The following is a 24,435-nucleotide window of genomic DNA, read 5'->3' on the forward strand; positions in this document are numbered from 1 at the left end:
GAGCAATTCCTCTGCACGCCTGTGTGGGCCCATGCCGATCTCCGAATGGCTGCAGTTAGTTCTTGTGAGTCCCGCGAGAGCTGACTGCAGCCATTCAGAGATCAGCGCAGGCCCAGGCGGCGGGGGGGGGAGGTTTAAAAATATGCGGTGGCGGCGGGGGGAGGTTTAAACATATGCGGTGGCGGCGGGGGGAGGTTTAAAATATGTAGCGCCAGTTAAGCGATGCAGCTCGGGCGACTTCGTTGTGTGAAACGAAGTCCGTTGTACGGATCAAGACAAGAAGTTCATTGTGCGCAGCGTTCGCTGTGCGAGGCGGCCGTTATGCGAGGCACCACTGTATAGAAATATACAGTAGAAACATGATGGCAGATAAAGGCCAAATGGCCCATCTAGTCTGCCCATCCACAGTAACCATTATCTCGTTCTCTCTCTGATAGATACCAAGTGCCTATTCCAGGCCCTTATGAATTCAGACACAGTCTCTGTCTCCACCTCTTCTGGGAGACTGTTCCATGCATCTACCACCCTTTCTGCAAAAAAAATATTTTATTAGATTACTCCGGAGCCTATCATCTCAGTATTACCTCTTAACTTCATCCTATGCCCTCTCATTGCAGTTTCCTTTCAAATGAAAGAGACTCGACTCATGCGCATTTACATTATGTAGGTATTTAAATGTCTCACAAGTAAAAAATAAATAATAACAATATTCAAAAATCCAAGTAACAAACAATGTTATTAGCCAAGTGGTGGAGATACCCACTGAAACACATTTACTAATTAGTGGAGAAAAAAGCTTCAACTGCATTCAATATCAGACGGCAACCCAAACAGGTTTCTAGCCGTTCATCTTCTATATCACAGGCAAAAAAAATCCACTATGCAAAAATGCAACTTTCAAAATGTGTTACCCAGCCACCACTGTGCACAGTTTTTTCTTTTTCCAGTGCACAGTGGTGGGTGGGTAACCCATTTTGAAGTTGCATTTTTGCAGTGTGGAGTTTTATGCATGACCTTGCATTTCTTAGCATTAAATTTTAGCTGCCAAATTTCAGACCATCCTTCAAGCTTCGCCAGGTCTTTTTTCATGTTATTCACACCATCCGGCATGTCTACTCTATTGCAGATTTTTGTATCATCCGCAAAGAGGCAAATCTTACCCGACAACTCTTCAGCAATATCGTTTATAAAAATGTTAAAAAGAACAGGCCCAAGAACAAAACATTGAGGCACACGACTGGTAACATCCCTTTCCTCAAAGCAATCTCCATTGATCACTACCCTTTGTCACCTTCCACTCAACCAGTTCTTGACCTAGCCTGTCACTTTGTGACCCATCCCGAAGGCATTCAATTTATTTATTAGACGTCTGTGTGGAACATTATCAAAGGCAGAGAATAGTGCCAGTGTTCCTTCCCCACATTTTTGCTGTCCGTCTGTGCTGTTGATGCACCAAAGACATAGACTGAAGCATCAAAACCATGAGCATGACACAGACCAAAAGCAAAAAAAAAAAGCTTGGTGCAGACCAATGGTACTAGGAACTCAATGACGATCAACAGCATCAAGAAATCAGCAAAGAGTGACAGCAAAAATGTGGGGATGGAAAACTGGCACTATTCTCTGGTGTGTAGAAAGCCAAAATCTCAGGCTTCAACTGACTCATCAAGGAACTGGTGCAGAGAATTGGCATCTATTTTCTCTGATTCTGAGACTATCACTAGCTTGCCAGCTCAAAGAAGAAAGAAGATTGATTAGCAATTATTGTCGCCATACCACTGGCCATCTCCCCTGCTGGTATTAATATCAAAGGCAGACAGCTATTAACCATCACCACTCTACTAGTCATTAATATTACGATGTTTCAAAATGCGATGAATGATTTCAAATGCCACTTATTTTCATGGAAAATCCATTCTGTGGCTTCATATGGGCTCACTGCAAATTATCCTGACACAAAGGAAACAGGAACATTGGGTCTCAGTAGTCTTCTAGCTGTACTTAATTTGCAAATCCAATTGCCAGTGACTTGTGCTAAGTCCCTCCAGGTACACTCCTGTATTTGGAAGTAGCACACACCTTTCTTAGTAGTTCAAGACAAGACGTGTTTAGATACAATAGCTATTTCCTATCCCTGTGTGGATGTACAATCGAAGAGGTCCTTTATTAAGATAATGGTTACTGTGGATGGGCAGACTAGATGGGCCATTTGGCCTTTATCTGCCGTCATGTTTCTATGTTTCTATTTTGCACCTAAATATGAATAATGGGCATTGAGCTTTAACATAACAAATAATAGAAGCGGCAATGTGAAATCAGATGAGATGTTTATTTCAGTAGGATCTAGCATAGTAGAGCCCCAGATTATTCATATTTAATTTTAATCATTATTTAGCTAAATAAAAATAATGTATTTGGGACCAAATCTAATCGAATATAAATATTCGATAGAGCCCTTTTTCATAGGCAAGGCTTCCACTCACAAGTATAATTTGTATTAAACACATACAGTATGCTTAGAGGGAAATTCTATACAGTGGAACGCTGATTATCCAAACTCCAATTATCCGGATGTCAAATTATCCAGATTACTTCGGGGGTCATGAGCCCAGCCCAGTCCAGAACCCCCCAAACTGGGATTCTTTCCCCCACCCATGACTAGACATTAATTTTTTTTCTTCGGTTTTAATAATTGTTAATTAAAAAAATACCTTCAGTGCACCTCTTCCCTCCCTCCGCCCGACAAGCAAAGGCAGCATTCTCCCTTCCTCCCTGAACAGGCACCACCAATCTCTTCTGGACTCAGAGGAAAGACCCCAGACCTACCTTGTTTCCCTGGTGGTCTAGCAGCAGCACTGGGGCAGGAGCAATCCTACTCGCTCCTGCCCATATCAGTGACAAAAATAGCTGCCGAGAGTTCCTGCACCCAGCTCCCATCCGCCACCCTTCCCAGACTTATTGCAGACCTCTGCCTGGCCACCAGGCTCTGCACCCTATCCCTCTCCCTGCCCTGTCCATTGTACCCCCTCTGCTGCTGGAATCCCTGGTGGTCCAGAGGTATAGCGGGCAGGAGAAATCTTTCTGTGCGCCTGCCCCATTGCTAACCTGGTTGATCACTGCTGAGAATTCAGGCTTCAGCCACTGACTAGTACCAAACAGCAGCGTGCTTTGGTGCTGCTGCTCAGTGCTAAGCAGCTTCCTGAATGGCTCCCGCAAGGCAGGGAGGCGGGACAGGGTGGAGAGCCTGGAAGGGAAGGAGGGAAATGGGGGCTGTGTGCAGTGCCTGGCAGGGAGGGAGCTGGGTGCAGAACCTGACTGATGAACGATGGAAGGGGTCTGGGTGCAGATCCTGGCAGGGCAGGGCACTTGAATATTAATTTGCCTGACTTAAGAACATAAGAATAGCCTTACTGGGTCAGACCAATGGTCCATCAAGTCCAATAGCCTGTTCTCCCGGTGGCCAATCCAGATCACTAGTACCTGGCCAAAACCCAAGGAGTAGTAATATTCCATGCTACCGATACAGGGCAGTCAACCATTTTTCTTCCTTTTTAGGGGGAAAAATGGGGGTCTTAACTTATATTCTGATCAACTTATATTCAGTAGGTGCGCTTAGGCACCGTTTATAGAATCTGGCCCTTAGACCCCTATTCTGTAAACTGCGCCTAGTTTTAGGCTTGCTTTAGACGTTCGCATGATGCAAAGTGCAATAAGCGTTACATAGGTGTCGGGTAGGCGTCCGATGCCCGTTCCCAAAAATCACACTTTTTCTGATATAGACGCCAGATAGACATCTGTATGACGTTAGTTATATATAAAAATGTGTTTTTTTACTAATTTATCATTATTTCAGGATTGTAAGCTTTAACATAATAAACCCAAAGTATACCATCATTAAAAGGATAATAAAAACACAGTATACCATGTTTAAAAGGATATTTATAATATAGTAGTTTCAGTGGGAGTTGAACTGGGAACATCAGTGTGAATTTTGAAAAAATGTGACATGCTTACAAGCTAACTTTCACTCTAATCCGCTGTGCTATACAATGAGCCATACAATAATAGCCATTCTGATTTGATTATACTGCTCCTTATAGGTATTGAATGGCAGTTAATTCTTCTAGGAGACAAAACAAGGTAGATCTCACTGCCCTGTTAAATCCTTTTTCTTCATTATTTCAGAATTGTATACTTCAACAGTATAAAAACAAAAAAAGTAACAAAGTATGACGTTTCAAAGTATAAGTATAATATTACTTTTTGACTGAGAGGTACTGATTGGGAGTTGAACTGGAAACATCAGCATAGAAGGGTGGAAGCTTCACTCCTGTGCTACAGAGAAACTTGTTTAGTAATGGTAAAATTAACTCCTATAAGAAGTGTAAAGCATAGGAGTTTGAGCATTGTAGAGGCTTTAGATAGACGTGGTTTAAGCTGCAGAAAGGCTTTAGCAGGATATATGCTATTTAGGCAGCCTAGGTCAACCAATGAGCTTTCTCTGGGCATCTCATAGACATAATATTTGAGAGATGTTTTTAGACGTTTCCAAAGTGATCTTTTAAATACAGTTCAGGGATTTTTATTTTGTTTTTCAGGCACCACATAAACAGGACACATCCATACAAGCAAACGCTCAAACACTCCTACAGCCACTTCAATCCCCAACTCTGGAACCAACTCCCCCCTCAACTCAGACTACAGAACTCACTAATGACATTCCAGAAAATGGTAAAGACCCTCCTCTTCAACTAAAGGTCACCCTCAGTCTACACCCAACCCCCTTAAACCCCATCTCTACCCTTCTTTCTCCATTCTAATCTTCTGCCTAAATTCCTGTATAGTCCACTCTCAGCCTATACTCAAATAACTTGTATCTAAACTAAACTACTTATATTTAACTTACTGTTCTTAATTTGCTGTATAGTCCCTATATCTAAACTACTGCACAGTCTCGTATGTCCAAGTATTTAAATCTACTGTATAATCTTGTATGTCCAATTCAATCCATTGTGAATGTTTACTTGTAAACCGTTCTGAGCTACTGGGAGGATGGGATAAAAATCTAAATAAATAAATATTGAATTTAAAATTGCCTAAAGAAGCAATGTTATTAGCTAATAATGAAAATCACAGCTTTAGTTTCCCTGCTCTAAATAACACTCTCTTTCTCATTAAACATTGCTACAATCAGCACATTCTTCAAAGCAAAGAGAAAGCCCAGAATTTCATTTGGCCAAGCTTAAAAACAGAATAACACACAGAACAGACCTGAATGTGGCTTCTAATTAATTGCAAAGGGAGGTGTGCAGCTGCACAATGCTGACTTCATTGTGAGATCATCAAGGTGCACCTGCAAGATACGATGCCACAAGTAAAAGATGGGCTGGGAGCTGTACTCACAACCTCTGCAAAATCAGCACAGCACTTTTACTCATTAAGCTACACCACCTTCTACTCCAGGTTCTCTGATTCCCCTGTCCTATCATAGCTTACTGACCTGCCTATGTATCATATGCTTAGCTATCATATCACAAAAGACTGGTAGCTCAATGGCTTAAAGTACTGCTTTCATTGTCCCAAAAGCCAGTATCTCAAGTATGGTTTAATAAATGTGACATGGAGTCAAATACTGCTGTTTTTATCAAATGCAAACTCCACTTTTAGAATAGATTGCTTCTAGTATTGTTAATGTTGTGCTGTTTGAGATGAAAATTAGATTTGATTGGTCTGTATCTTGTAATTTTTATTAAAATGGGTATTGTGTCAGCTGAAGTACATGAGGAAGTCAAACCCAGACCAGGCTCACACCCCAACCTTCATTCTAACCACTGTGCTACACAATAAGCCATAAAATCATAGCAATTCTGGTTTGATTATACTGTTCCGTTTAGGCATCGTTACGGCAGTAGCTACGACGTGCTTGTGGCTTTGTAGCAGAGCACTGGAAGCACGCCGTAATGGCTGCAATTAACCATATCTTAAGCCTTAGTGTAGGAAACCTCTCCCCTGACTGAAAGAAGCCACTTCTGGCTCACCAAGTTAAAGCACCTCGTTGTACTTTTTCATCCTCTCCAGCTCTCATATAATCTAATTTTCTCAAATATAATGCTGGTTGCAGGCTGTGAGGCAGGAGCCATACCAGCTACCCTGTTTGCCACCCCCTAAGGGCCTCCCCACTGCTCTCCTTTGCAGCCTGGGCCTCATGGAACACTAGATAAGACAAAGGCCAATGTGATGAAGTAGCTGAAATGGTGCTTATTTAGGAAACACTAATGCCTGGCTGCTACTCAATATAAATAAGCACAAGGTGAAAAATGGTTTAAGATTTTTATTGCACAGTCTAGGAAAGCAGCATGCAAGTGTAATATCAGGCAATTGCAGTTCAATGAGATGGATGACAGGTATGCAGAGTAAGCCACTCCTAGGGCCAAGTTGTTACTGTGGTAAAATTGTTAAGGTCCCATAATCTGCTCCTGGTAGGAGAAGGCAAGCTGTAAAAAAAGGAAGATGGATTGAGACATGATGATTGCTGTCCTCTCTATCTTCTCTTGATTCTCCAGCCACAGGTCCGTGTCCCTGGTGTATGTCCATCTCTACAGCCATAGGTCTGTGTCCTTTGTTCCCGTCCATTTTCTCTCATCCTGGTGTTGGCTTACACTGGATTTGTCTTTTTGTGGGTCCCCTCCGCTGTTTCCTGGTGGTTGTCCATCGGGTGGTCCACACTCTCTGTAGGAGTATCTCAGCAGTTCCACTGTTGTTGGTGATTTTCCATGGCCTCCCTATATGCCTCCTCTATGAACTTCTCCAGCTCTCAGACTTCTTCTTCGATGGTGTCCTCTGTCTTGATTTTCTCTGCATCCTCTGTCTTGATGTTCTCTGCATCTCTGTCTTCCTCCTCCACTGCTTGAAGTGCCTCCAATTCCGGTATTCTGCTCTCCGAGAGTCTGACTTGTTTCTTCAGGCTCTCCAGTTCTCTGCTTCGAGTGCATATGTAAGACTGCCTCCCAGAGGGGAGGTAGTCATACATATGGCAGACGGTGCAGAAAATTGGGTAGCTCAACATCATGCTTCTGTCTGCTGTTTCCATTGCTGCCCACTTGCCGGTCTGCTGTGGATGTTTTCTGTGTCTGCTGTGGCTGTCCTCTGTGCCTGCTGTGTCATCTGTGTCTGCCTGGTTGTGTGTCCTCTGCATCTGCTGTGTCCTCTGTGTCTGCCTGGCTGTGTGTCCTTTGCACCTGCTGTGATCTCCTTCTGCTCTCCTTTAGCGGTGGCTCGTCCCTTCTCAAGGCCCTTTCACAAAGGCACTCTTGCTAAGGCCCTTCCCCTTTTAAGGAGGAGCTCTGGTGGATGATGTCATGGGTGGCTGAAAATTGTTGCGGTCAATTAAACCAATTTAAAATAAGTTGCATGTGGATTCCAAAGTTAGATGTTGCTAGGTATCCTTGTGTGTGTTGCCACGGGTCAGTAGCTGACTTGGTGGCATAATCCATCCATCCAATAAGGAAAACTAAAAAGGCAGTGCCTCTAGATAACTTCTGTTTTTATGTTCGTATGTGAGTTAAACTATATTTTGATAGCTAGAAGATAAACCCTTGATTACAATTTATAAGAGAGGATATTGACAGTGAATTGTAGTAATTCATACTTAATAGAAACACAGATAATTTTCACTGTTTCTTGGATTTTCAGACACAGCTTCAAAAGCATCAGCAACCTCATTATCATCCACCTCATTTGATTAGATTAAACACATTAGTATAACTTTCATTAATGGTTCCATTATACCTTTGCTACAATTTACTATTTTGACAGTAATAACCTGAAGGATAAAAAATTGACAAAGAAAGGTCACTCATCTCCCAACAAAACCTTTATCATGCTTCACTAGCTATACCTGTGGCATTTTCTTGCGATCCAATGCTGCATATTTTAACCAGGGCAATGAATTAGCAGTATACATGTGTGTGAATTAGATAAATAAGAGAATAAAAATCAACAAATGTTTTAAACAGGAAACGTATGCAGATCCTCTAAAATATATAGGGATCCTTTTACTAAAGCCATGACAAAAGTGGCCTTAGTGTATTCTTATTGCAAGTCTTTGCCGTGTTCTAAGGCCACTTTTGCCGCAGCTGGAAATAGGCCAATTTTTCCATTTTTCTAATTAATGGCACACACTAATTTCACTATTAGCACACAGCCATTAAATAAATTACCACTTGAACTCCTACTGCCTCCATTTTGTAGGTGGTGAGGGTTCCTGCACTAATCCCAAGTAATCAATTACCATGCAGCAATGCCTCTTGCGCTATCCGATTAGCGCTATCGTGTCCATTCTCTAACCCCCTAACATGCCTGCTTTCCAGAAAATTAAAAAATATTTTTTAGTGCACAGTTTGGGCATGCAAATTGTTCATTTTACTGCAGGACACCAGCGCATATCCCATAGTAAGCCTTATTAATGTGCGGTAAGCATTTGCTATCAATTACCACAATTTAGTAAAAGGACCTGTAATAGGAACTGGTGTCATAGATAATCACTTTGTCTGGAGGCACTCTGCCAACAGTCAAAAGTCCCCTGACTAGCAATTTTCTGGGCAAGATGGTCTAAGGCCTTCGGGCCAGACACGGCCCTCCAAGGTCATTTACCCAGCCCCGCTCCAGAGGTTACCGCTCATGTTCCTAACCATTGCGACCTGCTTCATTGTGGCTTTCTTACTATAGCGCTCTGCATTTCTCACCACTCCTCACTGCTTGCTGCCAGTAACCCCCTCACATGAGCTGTACAGCCAGGCACACAGCGCTAGCGTCATGCGTCCATGGCATGTGACCCATCCGCTGACTGCGTGGGCTAGTATGCACAGCCCTGCTGCCACTGGGAGGGTTTCTTGGAAGTTCGGTACGGCTGGCGGGAAACGTTTGGCATTAGTGAGTTGCTGGATATTTGGGCTACTTTATTGCAGGGGCTTGGTAGTACTTCACTAAACGCTCCAAACTTCAGTATGCTGTTTCAGTTCTTTTTGTGAATTCAAAACCTCATTCTGGCGCTCCAATAGCTTTTCTCAGTATATTTCAAGCCTCATGCTGGTGCTCCAATAGCTTCTCTCTGTGCGTTCTAAGATTCATTCTGCAGGTGTTTTAGAGTCCTTTGTTGTGAACCCCAATGACCATCTGTTAGTTTTTTGCTGCTCCAGCGTCATTAGTGTTGGCTGGGGGGATGTGGTGACATGATAACTAGTGTGGGGCTTTCCCCATTGCTGAGGCCACTTTTAACTTGGCTGTAAAAAGACTGCATTTCCCACTTCCTTAATTTAATAGCCATGTACTAATTTCCTTGCACAAAACAACTAAGCTTCTTGTCATATACAGTAAGTGAATGTATTGAAAGAAAGGATAAAGCATCTAGGAAACCTGCTCAGATATGTTTAGAACCAAACTGGTTCGAGACTTATCAGTTCCAGTTCCAATTCAATAAACAATTACTGGAAAATCCCAATATACCCTCATAAACTAAGCAATATAATTCCAAAGAAAAATCCATTAAGCCCACATTAAGAGAAATGGGACTTGTATACTGCTTTTTTGTAGTTATACAACTATTCTCAAAGTGGTTCTTAATTTTAAATATTGTATTGTTCTTTCATTTTTTTTTTTGCACTACAAATAAGATATGTGCAGTGTGCATGGGAATTTGTTCATGGGTTTTGGTTTTTTTTTTTTTCAAACTATAGTCTGGCCCCCAACAGTCTGAGGGACCGTGAACTGGCCCTCTGTTTAAAAAATCTGAGGACCCCTGGTCTAGGGGAATAAGTTAGGTTAGAAAAGCTCCATCTAAATATTTCACAATAAACAATGCCAAGGTAGAATATACATATATTTATTACAGAATAATAAATACTTGTGAAAATAAAAATTGGTAAAATGCAAAGGAATGCACACTGAATTCTAGAAAAACGCTTATAACTAGTAGTGCAGAATACAACATAGTATCTAAACCAGGGATCTCAAAGTCCCTCCTTGAGGGCCGCAATCCAGTCGGGTTTTCAGGATTTCCCCAATGAATATGCATTGAAAGCAGTGCATGCACATAGATCTCATGCATATTCATGGAGGAAATCTTGAAAACCGACTGGATTGCGGCCCTCAAGGAGGGACTTTGAGATCCCTGATCTAAATAAATATTTTGTTACAGTGCTAAAGAAATATTACATTACATTACTGATTTCTATTCCGCCTCAACCTTGCAGTTCTGGGCGGATCCTGAGAAGAACTCCAGCAGCAGAATAGCTCATGCTCACAATGTCCTTACGCTGACTGTCACATTGGACTGAATCTAGCTACTCCCACAGTAATATTTACCATAGCCCAGTATCAGCTGTTTTGATGAATGTGGTATTCCCCTTGCACATGTTGGTCGGGCGTGGCAATCACTTCAGGTTATCTGAAGCAAAGGGGCCGCTTTGGCTCAGCAGGCAACAAGAACTGGTCACTCTTATAAGGTGAGAAGCCTGGGATATGAGCTTGTCCTTCTCTGCAGAAATACAGAGAGGCTCTTACTTAGGCTAGTAGGGTCTCTAGGGAAGAGCTCACAGAAATCAAGCTGCCCTCTCCAAAAGCCAAAGTTTATTTTTCTCTTAGTCAGACCAAAATCTTCCAGCAGACCTCAGGTCAGTGTTCAGGTGTCCATCTTGGCCCAATCAGATCACACATTTCTCCTGTCCGGATGACAGAAAACAGGCCAAGGGAACTCGCTGGCCCACATTGATTCAGACACCAATGCCGATGTTACTGGCCACCACTAAAGGGTCTTATGGCATTCTGGTGTCTCATAAATTTGTTTTCTATTCCTCTCAATACATTGTGATGAAGTGCAGATGTTACTTGGTATGCCAGCATCCATGGTGATGGCAGGGCTGAATGCAGACACAAGAAGCAGGTACTCAGCCATGAAAGATTTGGTTTGGGCCTAGTCAAAATTTGGTTCATACGCCTCTGTTGCACAAAAGTGACACACCAGGGATATCACTACAGATCCTGTAATGAATCACTGTAAATCAATATTAGTGTAACCACACACACCCCAGAGCAAAGTCCTGCCTTACTTTATCAGCTATTGTTATAGTCGCTGACCAGGCCAATACCTCAGGCAGTACTTCACTCTGAGAGATGTGGGCACAAATAAATAGGAAAAGGGAATGGGGAACACAGCAAGCTGCAGTTGCTGGACAAGTAAGAATAGGATGACAATAACTTACATTATTATATATCATAAATAAATGACACAGAAATAGAATTTGTTTCAATAGGTTACTTATATTTTTATTTAAAAAGACCCTAGCCGGATCCAGTTCACAAACTACAATAAATACAACTAAAAACAATTGGTACTCTCTAATTAAAAATTTATTTAAATCATCCTACTTAAAATTTCAATGTTTAAAAATATAACAAAAAGTGTTTAAGTACTTTTCCTTGTTTCTCCTCTAGTTCCCAAGTCTTCAGACTCTACCAACCCACATTAATATCAAGTTTATCAAGTTTATTATAACATTTGATTAATTGCTTATTCCGAATTCTAAGCGATGTACAAAGTGATAAAATTACAAAATATAGGAAGATAAACATAAAAGAGATATACTATAACTACTAATACATTGTAGTAAATTAAATTACACATACATTAATAAAAACATAGGGAAAACTCGGGATGAAATACAATCTAGTTATAAAAGTAGAACAATTAAGGTTAAAAACAATAGGAAGGGGAATAAAAAACAATAAAAGTAGCTAAAATGGATTAAGAGCCAAAAGCAGTTCAATATCAGATACGTGTCTTCTTATGTTTCAGTAATTTACTCTATTTTCATAAAAGAAATGGTTCTTTGTGTATAAATCTTGTTTATTTCCTTTTCAGATCTAGTGACACCCTCCCTCCCTTTTGAGTGCCCCAATTTATAACTCTATACTCCCCTTTTAATAAGTCCACTTTTGCCAGTGACCTGCATACTCAATCAAGTAGGAAAATTAGTGTCCCAAAACATGTGTGCACACAAAATAATTTTTAAAAACTTATCTTCCAGCTCTTCTCTCTCATGTTGGCAGGCTTTCTTTCCTCCTTGTTCAGGTCTTCTGGAATGTAGGCTTCCCAGTCTCTCAGAAGTTTGGCTGTAAAGGAAAAACCTACACACTCTACTGGCCCAACTTTTATATTTAGCTCTATAACCCAGGTTCTCACTCTGCTCAGCCTGTTTAAAATAATTTACTCAGAATTCTCTAGGCTTTTCTATGTTAAGCCTTCAACACCTTAGGCCTCTCTTTTCCTTTGGCTCAGCCCTACCATCCCTAGCTGCACTCACTTCAACCTTCACTAATGTTCAGCTACAGTAAACACCCTTTAAGGAAATAACACCAAGATAATGTTGCGGTCTGGCCGGCTCCCTTAAGTTTTTTTTAAAAGTTCAAAGCTGCCGCCGCGGTTCCTCTCATGAGCAATACCTGTGTCGGAGAAGGCTTCCGATGCAGGCGGTGATCGTGAGCTGAGCCACCGCGGCATCTTTAAACTTAAAAATAACTCTGGCAAGGGACTGAGGGAGCCGGCCAGACCGTGGGAAGGGAAGGGTGGGATGGCGAAATGCTGCTGCTGCTGCTGCACAGGGATGTGGAGGGGGAGGAAAATACCACTGCTGCTGCTTCTGCACAGAGAAGTGGAGGGGGAGAGAATGCTGCTGTGGCTTCTGCACAGGGAAGTGGGGGTGGGGGTGGGGTGAAAGAAATGGAGGGGGAAGGAATGCTTCTGCGACTGCTGCACAGGGAAGTGGGGGGAGGGAAATGCTGCTGCTGCACAGGAAAGTGGGGTGGGGGAATGATGCTGCTGCTGCTGCACAGGGAAGTGGGGGGGAGGGAAATGCTGCTGCTACATAGGGGGCAGGAAGAGAGACATACCGAAAGAAAGACACACAGCAGGAGGGAGACAGAAAGAAAGGAAGAAAGACACAGGGACAGGGAGAGAGACAGAAAGACAGACAGACCAAAGGGGCCAGGGAGAGAGACAGACAGAAAGAAAGACAGCAGGAGGGAGAGAGACAGAAAAAAAGAGACAGGGGTAGGAAGAAAGAAAGAAAGACAGACAGACATATATTCTAGAACCCGTTAATGTAACGGGCTTAAAGACTAGTATTCTTATAAATTCGTAGGCTAATTCTTTAAAGTGCTACATTAATTCTAGTGCACAAATCTGAAAAGAGGGTATGGCTAGGGGAGGAGAATGCTTTTGTATGGCACAGTGGTCAAAGCTACAACCTCAACACCTTGAGGTTATGGGTTCAAACCCATACTGTTCTCTGTGACCGTGGGCATGTCACCCAATCCCCCCATTGCCCCAGGTACATTAGCTAGATTGTGAGTCCACCAGGATAGACAGGGAAAAATTCTTGAGTACCTGAGAACAGTATAGAAAATTGAATAAATAAATGATAGAATTTGCAGTTCTTTAGGCCTCGTTTTCCATGACCTAAATAGGTATGCCCAAAAGTTATGACGCACACTGGCATCTAGCATGATTCTATAAGGTGCACATACCTTTTATAGAATCACGGTAAGCACTACTGTAGTCCGCACCTGTTTTTTGGGTGTCATTCTATATAATAAAAGCCTAAGCGAACATGCGCACTTAGGATTTCGTGTTCCCTGCCGCTGAGGTGTGTGATCCGTGGCCGCCAATCCGGTGGCAGGGAACATTCTGTCCACTCCCCTCCTCCCGCCCTCACTCACCATGGAAGCCAGGCAAGCTCTCTCCCTGCCTGCGTCCTCAGCAGGGAACACACCTCCCGCCCTCACTCGCCGCTGCTGCCGCCGCCGCCACTGCTGCTGATCCTCCTCTTCAGAGCAGCCTGCGATGGTGGCCGGCTTTAGTGAACCTCGCAGGCCGCTCTCCAACCTCGGTAGCACGTTCCCTCTGACGCACGGGATCGCGTCAGAGGGAACGTGTTACCGAGTTGGAGAGCGGCCTGCAAGTTTCGATAAAGCTGGCCACCATCACAGGCTGCTCTTTAGAGGAGGATCAGCCACCACGATCGCCAAAAAGTAGAGTCCTGCATTTGTGGCAGCAAGGGGACCTGGAGGGGAAGGGAAATACCGCTGCTGCTTCTGCAAAGGAAAGTGGGGGGGGGGAGAAAAGGGAATGGGGGGTGGGGGAAAATGCTGCTACTACTTCACAGGGACCTGGAGAGGAAGGGAAATACCGCTGCTGCTTCTGCAAAGGAAAGTGTGTGTGTGTGTGGGGGGGGGGGAGGAGAGACAGAAAGAAATACAGGCAGACAAAAGAGGCCAGGGAGAGAGACAGACAGAAAGAAAGACAGACAGACAAAGGGTGCCAGGGAGAGAGAGAGAAAAATAGCAGGAGGGAGAGAGACAGAAAGAAAGGAAGAAAGAGACAGGAGCAGGGAGAGAGACATAAATAAAGAAAGACAGACAGGCATATATTCTAGCACCCATTAATGTAACAAGCTTAAACACTAGTACTTAGAATATTGCCCTTATAGTACAATACAAAAAGATACAAATACTGATACCATAAGTGATGGAAGAATTCTATTCATAGTGGATAGATCCTAATCTTTGCACATTATTTTACAAAAACATTCATTTTCATAGACCTGTTGAGCATTTGTTTTGTTGAAATAAGAAAACTAAAGTAAAATGTGTTTGATTTTGCAGCAATCATTTTTTCCTTTGTTTGCCAAAGGACAAGAAAATAAGTTAAATAATTTCTGCATTGTCTACAGTGGAAATGAACTCCTCCTCCCCCTCCCCCCCAATAATCATAATTTAAACATTGGCTTATTGCACTCCCATACTGCATGGTACATGCATTAATTTGGTTAGCAGCATGTAAACAAAAGCACCGGTGATAAAGCATGCTTGCCATGAACTTCACATTGTTTTCTATGCCTAGGGGGAATCAGTTGATAAACCAGGTCCTTGAGTTTTCAATCACATCGCTAAAGAAATACCTATGCAAACAACTTGCTTATATCAAAACTAATATTGAGAATGTAGTCTAATTACTTTCTTTCTTATACATGGGACAAATAAGCTTGAGGATGGTGAAAGACACAAGGATGGGTATGAAGAAATCTCATTTCTTGAATAAATGTTGAATTGTGTATTCAGCTGCATTACATGGATTGAGATTCTATATCTGTAGATCATTTACTAGGACTAATTCAGTAACAGGCAATCACAAATTGATGTCAACTGCAGCAATCAGCATTAGGAAATAGACTTTAATAATGTCACTCTAGAAAGCACATGCTAAAGGCTGATTTACTATTTATATGCAGATTTGCTAATGGAAATGTGTGAAAAAGATGCAGAAAAAAAAGCCCTTTATAAACCTCATGTAATATCCTCTTGAATTCTTAAAGAGATCAAAATGCAAATACTTACAAACATTTTCTAACAAGCATTAGACCTTTACATTATGATATTTGGAGCCTGATTCAGGGCTCTTAGGCACATGGTTATATGGCACTAAATATCCAATGCAATTATACGCTGTGTGAAATTTTTCACAGAAGATAGAATTCAGAATTCCATCGCTCTGCCCAATTTGGAGGATCATTCACCCCTCAGCAGCCAACCTCATACAAATTGTAATGAAACCATCTGTTCTTTTCCAGCAGGGGGAATCTTTTACTGAGATATCTACAGAACTAGAGACCTGTTTAAAAAGTGAAAATGGAATTGATGTTCTGGGAGATTTTTTTCACCTTTCGAGTGAGCCCTGTGAGTACTGGCAAGCAACACTCATCAAAACAGTTTGTTTTTCTGACATTTTTATAAACTGATTAGGGTTTTTATACAGCAAACAATAACCAAATTGTAATTTAAATGAAGGTTACATGTTCTTGGGAATAAATAACTAATAGAAACATTCCGGTTTGTGACAGTTTGAAACTTTGGTTTAACTGAAGTAAACAATCGGAATCAGGAAACATGATTTGAGATTTAAGGAATTTCCCAGGAGAAACTTAAAGAAAATGCTACTTAGTGCAGACTTCTTTTTTTTTTTCATGTTACGATAAGAAAGTGAAACCTTAACTTGTGACAAATAGATCATAAATATGAAGAAGTAAAACGTGGCGCTTTAAGAGAATCCTAAAAATTGGGTAAAATGATGTGATTTCAAGTAAGCAGGTACATATGATGGAAGATTTGGTCAGAAAGTCAGATTAATAAAGGACTTTGTCAACGTGTGCTACTGTTAAGAAGCGATATTTTACCACAAGTTGTGCCATTTTAGCAAAAGTTTTCATTGCATAAAATGGGACCTTGTGCCAAAATAGCACGGTTTGTGGTATAATGACCCGTCTTAACAGTAACACACATTAATGAATTCCCTCAGTACCTTAATGGTCCTTTTGCAGTAAATAATAGCTTTATTTATATCCCGTCATATCTTTTCATTTCAAGATGGTGTATTATGAAGGAGAGGTACAATGTAAGATTACAGCATTGGTTTAGAGTGGGAGTGGGAAGGCAGAAGAGTAGTGAGATGCAAAGGGAGAAAGAGCAGGGGTGAGATGGGGGTATAGTTTGTCTGGATTGGGAGTTTGGAAGTTCAGACAAACTTGTTGAATAAGTGGGTTTTCAGAGTTTTTCTGAAAGATTGGTATGATGGAGAATTCAGGAGAAGGTCGCTTAGGGTATTGGAAGGATAGTGTCCTGTCCAGGAATCTTTTGTACTGGCATCCCTTGGGAGTTGGGAACGAAAATAGTAATGTTTTGCGGGAGAAGCCTTGTCTGATTGTGGCAGAGGAATCCCCAATAGCTGAGCCGGTTTCGTGGATTCCTGCCAGATCAGCTGATGGGGATTCCCCTTGCCAGAATCAGCTGAGCCCTACACCCTTCCCCCTGACATCCCTGGAACTCCCCCTCCTCACATTCCCTAACATTTTTGGACCTCCCCCACAACCCCGGACCCCCTCTCCCCATGCCTTCCTTTGTCAAATCGGTAGGAAGGAAGGCCACCCTCCTGCTTACAGGACTGTGTGTTGAGAAAGACAGGCCTTCCCCCTCCCAATGCATCTTGGAATGCAGTGGGAGGGGCTTAAGGCCCTGATTGGCTCAAAATTGTAAATGGTACCATCGTGTGATTGACACATGATCAGCGGCCGCTTTTAAAGTGGCCATTGACAACAGCGCTGTTTATAGAATCTGAGCCTAACTGCCTACAAAATAGGTGGCAGTAGGGGCTCATACACTAATAGCCATGCACTGGTGGTAAATTAGTGTGTAGCCATTAATACTGAAAATGGCTGCAATAAAAATGGCCTTAATCTAATCTAATCTTTGATTTTTTTAATACCGATTCAACCCAACAGGATGGCTCGACTCGGTTAACAAAATATTAATAAAATTATACAGGAAATTAGAACAGAAACTATATCTTTTTAGTCCAGAATTTTATTTTTTATTTTTTTGTAAATCTTTATCCCAGGACAAGCAGGCAGCATATTCTTAACGTATGGGTGACGTCACCGACGGAGCCCCGGTACGGACCTTTTTAACTAGAAAGTTCTAGTTGGCCGCACCGCGCATGCGCGAGTGCCTTCCCGCCCGACGGAGGAGTGCGTGGTCTCCAGTTTCTTCGTTTCCGCGGAGCGAAGAAGACGCATGTGGTTTCAACGGCTGTTGAACACTCCTTTTTTGCCTTCCCGCTCGCGTTAATTCTGATTTTTTCTACTTTTTTCCTTCGGGTTTTCTCTTTTCTTTCCAATTGGTAAAAAAAAAAAAAAAAAAAAACTTTATTTTTTCCTTTATTTTTCAACCGGCCCCGGCGGGGCCTGTTGCCATCATACAAGCCTCCGGCTTTGATTTCGCGGAGGCCGTATTCCCCTTCATGCCCCCCCAGCCGGGTTTTAAGAAGTGCCAGCGGTGTGCACGCCCGATTTCCCTTTCGGACCCACACAACTGGTGCCTACAGTGCTTGGGTCCGGAACATCGGGCTGACACCTGCACCCGCTGCGCGACTCTCCAAAAACGCACACTTAAAAATAGACAAATCCAGCAGAATCTCCTCTTCGGCACCGGTTCTGCTATGGATCCGACCCCGACGTCGACGGCACCGCCGAAATCGGCACCGTCAACATCGACACCACCTGATCCTTCTGCGGGGTCGATAGCGCCAGGTAAGCCGGCTAAGAAGCCTTCCACTTCCCTCGAGCGCCCTCCTGCCACGGCGGTGACACCGGTCCTTCCGACGTCCCGCAAGTCCCGTAAGCGCTCCGCTCCGATAACGGTGAGTGCCTCTTCATCGGCCTCCTCATCACCGGAGCGTAGAGCGGCACCTATGGTACCGAAGAAAAGTAAAACGGTACCGGTGCCCCCATTGGAGGACCGTATCTCGGCCATCCTCCAGACCAAACTGCAGGAACACCTACAGCACCAGCTTCAGGAACTGCTTCCAACCCTGCTGGCACCACTCCTTCCGGTACCGGTCCGGCCCGAGCATCGCACCACTACGCCAGTGGCCACCCCCTCGGTACCGATGAACACTTCGATGCCGGTCTTATCGGCACAGCCTACACTCCAGACCTGCGCGGCGGAGGACCCCTCCCGGCCCCCGGATCGACATCAATCGTCTCGGGACCGGGATCGGCACCACTCCTCCCGGGACAGAGATCGGCACCGGTCTTCATCTCCCGGCACCGTATCCATGAGATCTGGCAAGTCCCTTTCTAAAACCCGCCATGCTGAGCCGGCCATCAGGGACCCTGACTTATGGGAGCAATCCCCACTCGGTACCGAGGAGGATGCCTCTTCCACTGATGAGGAACCCTCCATGGCTGAATCCACCTCAAAACCTGAGCAGTCCTCATTTACGAAATTCCTTCGGGAGATGTCTGGGGCTCTCTCCATCCCACTTGAGTCCGACTCCAAGAAGTCCCAGGCCTTTCTAGAAGCCTTGGACTTCGATCAACCCCCCAAGGAATTTCTCAAACTCCCCGTCCATGATATTCTACGGGAGACGTTTTATAAAAATTTGGAGAATCCCCTTACTGTTCCAGGTGCCCCTAAGAAACTGGACAGTTTATACCGGGTCATCCCTATCCCAGGATTTGATAAACCCCAGTTGCCACATGAGAGCCTCCTGGTAGAATCCACTCTCAAAAAATCTCATGGTTCCAGTGTCTATGCCTCCACCCCTCCTGGCAGAGAGGGTAAAACAATGGACAAATTTGGAAAGCGCCTGTACCAGAATGCCATGCTGGCTAGCAGAGCCAACAATTACTCATTTCATTTTTCTTTTTACATGAAATATCTGGTACAACAACTTTCTGCTCTGCAAAAGTATATCCCTGAACGCAAGGTTCCATTATTTCAGCAACAAATTTCCACCCTTCTTCAGCTTAGGAAATTCATGGTACGCTCGATCTATGACTCCTTCGAGCTCTCCTCCCGAGCCTCTGCTCTGGCAGTGGCCATGCGACGCCTTGCCTGGCTGAGGGTATCTGACCTTGATGTGAACCACCAGGACCGCCTTGCCAACGCGCCCTGTCTTGGTGATGAACTTTTTGGGGAGTCTCTGGATACCACGACACAAAAACTTTCGGCACATGAGACGAGATGGGACACCCTCATTAAGCCTAAAAAGAAGACTCCGCCAACACGACCATACAGACCTCAGTCCTCTTACCAACGTCGTTTTTCTGCTAGGCCACTTAATCCTCCTCAACAGCAGTCTCGTCGGCCTCGCCAACAACAACAACAACACACTCAGGCTCGCTCGCAATCTCACCAGACAGCCAAGCCTCTCCCTCAAACTAAGCCTCCTCAGCCCTTTTGACTCCTTTCTCCAGGGCATAGCCAGTCTCCAACCCTCGCTGCCTCTGCCTCAACCTATCGGGGGCCGCCTCACCATCTTTCTACGACGCTGGGAGGCCATCACATCAGACCTGTGGGTTCTAAGCATCATCCGTCACGGATACTCACTAAGGTTCCAGACTCTTCCTGCAGACCATCCTCCCGTAGAGTCTGCTTCTCACTCCTCCCAAACTCCACTCCTCCTCAGGGAGGTCCAATCCCTCCTCCTTCTCAATGCCATCGAAGAAGTTCCACCAGACCAAAGAGGTCAGGGTTTTTACTCCCGCTACTTCTTGGTACCCAAGAAAACAGGGGATCTTCGTCCTATCCTCGACCTCAGGAACCTCAACAAGTGTTTGGTCAAGGAAAAGTTCAGGATGCTCTCCCTTGCCACACTTTATCCTCTTCTGTCTCAACACGACTGGCTATGTTCCCTGGACCTCAAGGAGGCCTACACTCACATCCCAATCCATCAGGCTTCACGTCGCTACCTCCGATTCCAGATACTGAATCACCACTATCAGTACAAAGTGCTACCCTTTGGTCTCGCATCATCACCCAGGGTGTTCACCAAGTGCCTGATTGTGGTAGCGGCCTGTCTCAGGTCCCACAACCTACAAGTGTTCCCCTACTTGGACGATTGGTTGGTGAAAGCAACAACCTCTCCACTTGTGCTGCAATCAACGCACCACACCATCTCTTTCCTCCATCTCTTGGGGTTCGAGATCAATTATCCCAAGTCGCATCTGCTTCCCACGCAGCGCCTTCAGTTCATCGGAGCACTCCTCGATACCAACCTCATGAGAGCGTTCCTTCCGGCCGACCGGCACCGGACACTGCTTCACCTCTGTCGACAGGTGCTCCTCCAACCATCCATCCCTGCTCGCCAGATGATGATTCTTCTGGGTCACATGGCCTCGACAGTCCATGTAGTTCCTCTGGCGCGACTCCATCTGAGGATACCACAATGGACCCTCGCCAACCAATGGTCACAGACCAGGGATCCTCTTTCTCATCCCATCTCTGTGACATCGTCTCTTCAGCGATCTCTTCAATGGTGGTTGAACTCCTCAAATCTTTCCAGGGGCCTCCTTTTTCATCCGCCCCCTCATTCCATGATCATCACCACAGATGCCTCCCCCTATGCATGGGGAGCTCACATAGGGGATTTACGCACCCAGGGACTCTGGACCCCTCAGGAGCGTCAACATCACATCAATTTCCTGGAACTCAGAGCCATGTTTTATGCTCTCAAGGCCTTCCAGCACCTTCTCTATCCTCAGGTTCTTCTCCTGTGCACGGACAATCAGGTCGCCATGTACTACATCAACAAGCAAGGCGGCACGGGATCTCGTCTCCTTTGTCAGGAGGCCCTCCGAATTTGGACCTGGGCCACAGCCCGCAACCTTTATCTCAAAGCGGTCTATATCCAGGGCGAACAGAACTCCCTGGCCGACCAGCTCAGCCGCATCCTTCAACCTCACGAGTGGACCCTGGATCCTCCCACTCTCCACTCCATCTTTACTCGTTGGGGCACTCCGCAGGTGGACCTCTTTGCAGCTCCTCACAACCATCAGCTGCCCCAGTTCTGCTCCAGACTCTTCTCTCCACATCGTCTGGCCCCGGATGCATTCCTTCTCGACTGGACGGATCGGTTCCTCTATGCCTTCCCTCCACTTCCTCTGATGTTGCGGACCCTGTTCAAACTCCGCAAGGACAGAGCCACCATGATTCTCATCGCCCCTCGGTGGCCCAGGCAACACTGGTTCTCCCTCCTACTTCAACTCAGCTCCAGGGAGCCCATTCCTCTTCCTGTATTTCCTTCTCTGCTTACGCAGCAACATCAGTCTCTGCTACATCCCAATCTGTCTTCCCTCCACCTGACAGCTTGGTTTCTCTCGGGCTGACCTCTCCAGAAAACCTGTCTCAGCCTGTCCGTCGCATTTTGGATGCCTCCAGGAAACCCTCCACACTCCAATGTTACCATCAGAAATGGACCCGGTTCTCCTCTTGGTGCCTCCTGCATCATCACAATCCCACCTCATTGGCGGTGGAAACTGTACTGGACTATTTGCTCTCTCTGTCTAACGCTGGCCTCAAGTCTACCTCAATCAGAGTCCACCTCAGTGCCATCACTGCTTTTCACGAGCCTATCCTTGGAAAACCCCTCACGGCTCATCCTCTGGTTTCCCGGTTCATGAGAGGCCTCTTCAATATCAAACCACCTCTTCAGCCTCCCCCGGTCGTCTGGGACCTCAATGTGGTTTTGTCAGCCCTCATGAAACCCCCCTTTGAGCCTCTTGCTACTACCTCGCTCAAACTTCTCACATGGAAGGTGCTTTTCCTCATTGCCATCACCTCTGCCAGGAGGGTTAGTGAGCTACATGCACTGGTCACCGATCCACCGTTCACTGTTTTTCACCATGACAAGGTGGTTCTGCGTACCCATCCTAAATTCCTTCCTAAGGTGGTTTCAGCCTTTCACCTCAACCAGTCCATCGTGCTACCGATCTTCTTCCCAAAACCCCATTCTCATCCTGGGGAACAGGCTCTTCACACGCTGGATTGTAAGCGTGCCTTGGCGTACTACCTTGACCGTACCAGGGCTCACCGCTCCTCTCCTCAACTTTTTCTGACCTTCGATCCTAACCGTCTGGGTCACCCTGTATCTAAACGAACGCTGTCCAATTGGCTTGCTGCCTGTATTGCGTTCTGTTATGCTCGGGCCGGCCTGTCGCTGGAAGGTGCTGTCACGGCCCATAAAGTCAGGGCTATGGCTGCTTCTGTGGCTTTCCTCCGTTCCACGCCTATTGAGGAAATCTGCAAGGCGGCCACTTGGTCTTCAGTTCACACGTTCACTACTCACTACTGTCTGGATGCCTTCTCCAGACGGGATGGGCACTTTGGTCAATCTGTGTTACAAAATTTATTTTCCTAATGGCCAACCATCCCTCCTCCCTCTCTGTTAGCTTAGAGGTCACCCATACGTTAAGAATATGCTGCCTGCTTGTCCTGGGATAAAGCACAGTTACTTACCGTAACAGGTGTTATCCAGGGACAGCAGGCAGATATTCTTACGACCCACCCACCTCCCCGGGTTGGCTTCTTAGCTGGCTTATCCTAACTGGAGACCACGCACTCCTCCGTCGGGCGGGAAGGCACTCGCGCATGCGCGGTGCGGCCAACTAGAACTTTCTAGTTAAAAAGGTCCGTACCGGGGCTCCGTCGGTGACGTCACCCATACGTTAAGAATATCTGCCTGCTGTCCCTGGATAACACCTGTTACGGTAAGTAACTGTGCTTTATTGATTTTTAAACTTTGATAGTGCAATACAAATGGTAAATCATACAAACTGCATAAAAACACATTATTAACTATACAATTATTACATTAAACAATCATTTTCTCCCCTTCTTATTTTAACTATTAAAACAACAATACATATGATATGATTTCAATATTTTAATGAAATAATTTAACTCCTCAAAATACGTCAGAGGGAAGGCTTCCAGATGAGGCACGGGACGCGCAAGGAGCCACTGCCCGCAGCTTTATGCACTGCATCAGTGAGGAAGAGGGAGCTGGCCTGAAGATAACACCGGGGGCAGCATAAAATGGCCAGGTGGGAGCAGGCCAGAAGGTAAGGCATAGCATGGAGGGAGGGAGACAACAAAGGTAGGGGGGAATTATTTTATTTTTGAATTTAGTGATTGAATTATGTCAATTTTGAGAATTTACATCTGCTGTCAGTGTGCTTTGTGTAGTTTAATTTTGTGGTTAACCATTATGTGTTAATAAGATTATATTGTGTATCTGTGAAAAATGAATGGAAAAAAATAGTGTTATGGGGGTGGGGTCTGGGGTGAAGATTGGGTAGAGATGGGTGGGGTCTGGCCCACGATATAGCCCAGTGTTCTTCAACCGCTGGTCCACTGACCGATGCCGGTCTACAAAATAATTATTTTATGTCTGCCGGTCCATAGGTGTAAAAAGGTTGAAGAACACTGGTCTAAATCACATGGGTGAAACAAGCATACAAGCGGCAAATAAAATATAATTTATCAAAGCCTGGACATTTGTGGTAGCTTATGAACTGTGGTAGCTTATGAACTGCATGCTGTCTTTCCCTTATCTCTGCATGACTGTCCAGCTCTCTTCATTGTAAACTATTGTATCTATTGCCTCATTTTAAAGATTCTGCATACTGTATTTCTTTTATCTCTGCATATTGTAATTCGCTGACTGTCCAGCCCTCTTCAATGTAAACCGCCTAGAAGTCTCACGACTAGGGCGGTATAGAAGAATAAAGTTATTATTATTATACTTTAAATCAAGGACTGATTTTAGTTAGCTACTCTTAGGGCTCCTTTTACAAAGGCGCGCTAGCGGGGTTAACGCAATGACTTTTCATCACGCGCCAACCCCCACGCTGGCCAAAAACTACTGCCTGCTTAAAAGGCTAGTGCGTCTGGTGGTTTAGCGTGTGCTATTACGCGCGTTAAACTGCTAGTGTGCCTTTGTAAAAGGAGCCCTTAATGTTTTACAAAGAAAAATAGGTGCCTATT

At 44.6% G+C, this 24,435-nt stretch overlaps 1 long non-coding RNA gene across 1 annotated transcript in view; it reads left to right on the forward strand.

Moving 5' to 3' along the window:
• LOC117358754 overlaps positions 1–23,422 on the forward strand; it is a 70,362-nt gene extending 46,940 nt beyond the window's left edge. The window contains exons 2-3 of the long non-coding RNA XR_004539076.1: positions 15,684–15,789; positions 23,368–23,422. This is a non-coding gene — a long non-coding RNA (uncharacterized LOC117358754). The remainder of the gene's footprint in view (positions 1–15,683; positions 15,790–23,367) is intronic.
• Positions 23,423–24,435: the final 1,013 nt, after the last annotated feature.

This window comes from Geotrypetes seraphini, chromosome 4, assembly GCF_902459505.1.
Source record: "Geotrypetes seraphini chromosome 4, aGeoSer1.1, whole genome shotgun sequence".
NCBI classification, from domain to species: Eukaryota; Metazoa; Chordata; class Amphibia; order Gymnophiona; family Dermophiidae; genus Geotrypetes; species Geotrypetes seraphini.